Source organism: Chelonia mydas, chromosome 24, assembly GCF_015237465.2.
Source record: "Chelonia mydas isolate rCheMyd1 chromosome 24, rCheMyd1.pri.v2, whole genome shotgun sequence".
NCBI lineage: Eukaryota > Metazoa > Chordata > Testudines > Cheloniidae > Chelonia > Chelonia mydas.
Window position 1 is genome coordinate 18,552,600 of NC_051264.2, and position 5,175 is coordinate 18,557,774.

Consider the following 5,175-nt stretch of genomic DNA (forward strand, 5'->3'; position numbering starts at 1 on the left):
AGATTTTCTGCCCGCGCTCAGGCTTGTGTCCAGAGGAATGGCGGGGAGTCAATGGACGCTAAGGGGGCGTCTCTCTCGGGTGACCAGCCAAGCCACTGTCAGCCTCCGGGCTCAAGCGGGGGGCTGGGGGGGGGTTGTATCCCCGGCCCCCTCCCGCTGCGGGGACAGAGCGCCGCGCTGGGAAGGAGCAGACGGCCAAGGTGCCGAGCCTGTTCACACAATCTTCTGAGCCGAAATTAAAATTGATTTTTCTTTTTTCTTTCTTTTTTAAATCATATTTTAGCGCCTCTTTCTTGCACAGGCGGGGCGCGGGGAGGCGAGGCCAGGGGGGCTGTCCCCGGGAGCGGGCCGGGCAATGGGCGGAGAGCCGGGAAGGGTCAGTCCAGCCCCACGCTGCACCCCAGAGAGCAGGACAGGAGCCCCCTGAGTCCCGCGCTCGCCCGCAAACCCGGCACCGCGTCTCCTGGGCCCAATCGCTCCCCGGCCCCCGATTTACCAGCGTCAAAGGAGCCAGCCGCTGAATCTCGGGCTGCTGCGCTCCACGGATTTTAACGCATACAAATAGCGGAATTCCAGCTAAAGACGGGCCTTTAGTAACACGAATAAACGAAATTAGAAGCGCCTTTGTAATCTATCCGCGTGCACCCCTCCACCATCGACCTACCCCCCATGCCCCCTCTAGCCATCCCCACACACCCCGCAATCTATCGATCTAATCTCTCTACCCACCTATCCCCACACGCCCGCCCATCCATCTCGCTATCTATCCCCACACACCCCTCTATCTAATCTAATTTACCTATCTACCTATCCCTACCCTGATCACAGCTAACCCAGAACCTGGCTGTTCCCGGGGCTGCGTGGGAGACCCTCCAGCGGGCGCCCCGGCTGTGGGTCGGGCTCGGGCTGGTTCCAGCCCCAGGGCCAAGATCCCGGCAGGACCGCGGGCCGGGGACAGAGGCCCGCAGCGGGGCTCTGTATTTCACACAAACCCCGCAGCGGCTCCCGGGAGAGAGCGGGGGAGCAGGCTGAGTGTCTAATCTCGGCTCCAGGCACCGGGGGGCAGCGCCAGCTGGGGTTAGCTCCTGCCTCGCGCTCCAGCGGCCCGGTCCTGGAGCCCCGGAGGAGCATCAATAAACACCCCGCTCAGGCAAGGGGGGAAGCGCATCCGCATCCCCCCCCAGCCCGAGCAGGGAGGGAGAGCCTGGAACCCCCACCTTCTCGCCCGCTGGAGTGGGGGACACTTCGCGGGGCTGCTTGCTGGAGCTTCCCTCCTAGCGCAGCCCCCCAGAGCAGCCCCCGAAGTGGCTGGGAGCCGAGGGGCCGCGCTGGGTCGCCACACGCGCCCGTCGCCAGCCCTCCGGCCTGGCCCACGCCCTTTTCTGCGCCCCGGCCCTGCAGCTGGCCGGGAGCCGGGAGAACCCGAGGCGCGGGTCCTTGGGGGTCTTCTCCTGCCCAAGGGGCGGGGGCGCCGGCCCCGAGATACTTTGCCAGGAAATCAAAGGGCCCCCCCTTGCACTGAAGGGACCGGTCCGCCCGCAGCTCAGCACCCTCCCCGGGCACGTGGCCGCCCGCTGCCGCAGCCGGAGCGCACCGCGCCTACCAAGCAGCCCGGTGCCCCGCGACTCTCTCTGCGCGCGCATTTCGGGGGGGGGGGGGACACTCGTGTGTCTGCATGTGCGTGTGTGCCGAGTGTAAGCGCGAGGTGGCTTGTGTGTGTCCACACGCGGGGGTTTCAGTTCTGGGCCTAACCTGGAGAAACCTGCGGGCAGCCGCGTGTGCAAAACAATGCGAGTCTCTCTTCCGTGTTGGCGGCTCGAGGCCGGTGTGGAAGAGTGTGTGACGTGTGCCTGCGTGTGCCAGGGTCTCTGCGCGCACCCGGAGTGGCTCTCCCTGGTGTCTGCCCCCAAGGGGGGAGCGAGGACCCCCCCAGAGGTGGGGCTGCCGCAGCTCTGGGAAACAGGAGCGATAGGGCTCCAGACCCCCCACCTCGCTCGGCTACCCCCGCCCCAGGAGAGGGAAGACGGGCCGGGACCCTCCCCAGCCCCCGCAGGCCCTGCGCAAAGCTCTCCAAGCGCGCGGGCAGCGGGGCGCCAGGCCCCGGCCCTGCTGGGTCAGCCAGTCCCGGGGGTCTCTGGGGTCATCCCGGGCTGGCAGCGAGGGGGGTTTCCAATAAGACCCACCGCCGCTTTGCCAGCGCGGCCCGCTGCCCTGGGTTTGCAAGGAGCCGGCTGCGGCACGGAGGCTGGAAGGGAGCTGGGGGGCGGGGGCCTGTCTCCCCCCACATCAAGGTTGAGCTCCCGGCCCTGCGCAACAGGGGCTGCGCTCCCGGCCACAGGAAGATCCCGCGCAGGAGGAAAGCTGCAGCTGCGCTAGACCGCGCTAAGGTGACTTAACTCCCCCCCTTCCTCTCCTTCGGGGTCCCTCCTGAACCGGGCCCCGCTGCCCTCCGCAGCCCCCCCAGTCTGCGCTTTCCAGCAGCACCGCGGAGAAGCGAGCGGGAGGCTGGTTTTAGACCCCCCGCCGCAATCCCAGTGTTGTTTTTCCCACCTTCATTTGCATTCCAGTGTCTGGAGGGCTGTTTGTGCTGGTGGGTCCCGGGGGGGGGGAGGCGGATGTGGGGGCGGGAAGGGGGGGCCGGCCTCTGGCTGTAGAGAACGGAGTTAAACAAACCTGGAGTGAAGGAGGGGGGCGGTTACAGCCCCACCGCCAGGGAGACTAATGCTGGGTTTGAAACCGAAGCGAGGCCCTAGTGATAAGGGGAACCAGCCCCCCAACTCCGAGGTTTTGGGGTGCTCCCCCCAAAGCTTTTCCTAGGGGAGGGGGAAGGGAGACTTTACAAAAGCAACTTGTGAAGCGCCTCTTTGGCCAGAGCCCAGCGCCCCCTGCAAGGAGAGCGGGGAGCTCTGGCCCCCCGGGGGGGGGATGGCCCCTGCACTACCCCCGGGACATTCCCAAAGAGCAGCTTTCAGGGGCTCCCCCAGAGCCGCGGGCAGAATCCCGCCGCACTAACCAGGGCTAGTCGGGGTAATCAGACAACTCCGGACACCCCTCCGGACACCCCCCCGGGCTGCTCCGACCCCGGCCTGGCTGGCGGGGCCGGTCCCTGGCGCTGTACCGGGGTTCGGAGGGGTTATGACGGACGCTCCTGCCGTGGTTGGTTTTAGCTGGTTTATGTCTCCAGTGGGTGCCCGGCGCTGTCTATCTGTCTGTCCCGGCCTAGGCGGGAGCTGCGCGGAGCAGCGCCCCCCTCTCTGACTTCCCAGCTTGTCCCTCCCTTTGCCCGGGCTCTGCGGGGCGCGCCCTGAGCCCCGCTTTCGGCGGGGGTTCGCGGGCTTTGGCCTTTCCACTGCCCGTCTAGCTGGGGGAAGGGAGCAGCAGGACGGTCCGACCGGGTGAGGGATGTGGATTTCCTGGGGGGACCCGAGACATCTCACCGGGGCCTCTTCCCAGGTGCCGGCCCCGGATCCTTCCTTTGGAGGGTCTCTGGTGACCCGCTCAGACCTGCTCCCAGACCCACCCCTGCCCCCCACAGCTCCGCCTCCTGAGGCGCGAATACGGGGGGCTCTGGGTGAAGCCAGCCCGGCTTCTGCACAGGGACTGGGCTCCAGACGGACCCCTCGGGGCGCGGCCCAAACCCGCCGGCCGCTTTCCCTGGTGCTTTAGGGCGGCGCCCCGGCCCCAGGGTTTGATGCTACCCGCCCCCGGCTGATCTTTGTGTCGGGGCCTGGCCCTGGCGGGGGGGGGGGGGGGATTAATTAATATCTGCTGGTGTTTGGCTCCCCGGCGGGGTTGTTAACACCTGAGCCCTGCGTTGCGCCGGGCAGGGGAGCGCTGGGCGGGTTGTCCCGGGCCGGTCCCAGCTGCTCCTGGTTAGGCGGGTCTCAGCCCCGCCCTGGGCTCGTTGCCTGGGATGGGAGGCGCCTGGGCCCCGCAGCCGGGGGGGGGGGGGAATTGTGTTTATGAATAATTATTATGTAAATAACTATTTACTGCGGGAGCTCAGCTGTTCTCCCGGGGGCAGGGCGGGGGGTGACGCGCGTCACCGGCAGCCAGAGAGATGGCGGCTGGATACCAGGATGAACTGCCCCCCCCCCCCCGGCCTGGCGAGAGGCGGGGCTGTGGGGTCCTGTCCGGGTTCCCCTGGCCCGGCCTCAGCGCAGGGGGTGGGTCGCTTTGGGCCCCAAGATCCCTGCAGCGGGATGAATGTACCCCCAAGAACACGGGACTGGAGGGGACCCCGGCGTGTCACCCCCTCCATCCACGTGACAAGCGCCTTTCTCCGCTCTTTGCCCCCTCCCCCCCGCTCGTGGGGGGTCTGCGCCCGAGCCTGGGACCCCTTCGGGCTCCTGGCCCCCAAGGGAGTTCGGGGCCTGAAGGCTCCGGCCTGTCTCCAGCCTCCACCGATCCCCGGGGGGTCATTAGTGGGGGGGGGGTTGGTTAAAGACCCGTTTTTATCCCTCTTCCTGCGGGGGGGGGGCTGGTCAGAATCCGGCGAGGGGCCCAGGCCGGGCCCGGAGCGCTTCGGGCGGAGCGATTCCGACCAGCCCGCCCCATGGCTCGGCGCCCCAGCCGGGGGGCGTTCGGGGGGCTCTGCCCACGCCGGTGACGGACAGTCCGTTCGTCTGTTTCCAGCGAGGGGCTTTGACTGACCCTAAGAATTCAGGGCCCCGGAGAACTGGGGGGGGGGGGGGCAGTTCCTGGGATTCCAGTGTCATAACCCCCCCCCAGGGGCTCGGAAAGCAACAGGGGCGGGTTGTACTTTGTCCCCCCCCATCTGCACACCCACCCACACCGCATCTACACACACACACACACACACCCCATCTACACACACACCGCCTCACATACACACCCCATCTATGCACCCCCACACACTGCATCTACACACACACACACCACCTCACATACACACCCTCTACACACACACCGCATCTACACACACACACACCCCATCTACACACACACCGCCTCACATACACACCCTCTACACACACACCGCATCTACACACACTGCATCTACACACCCCCATAGATCGCATCTACACAAGACACATACCCTCCATCTGCACACACCCACTCGTGCCCACACATCACATCTACACACTCACACACACCGTATCTACACACATACCCCTCTACACACACACACACACACACACACACACCATCTAT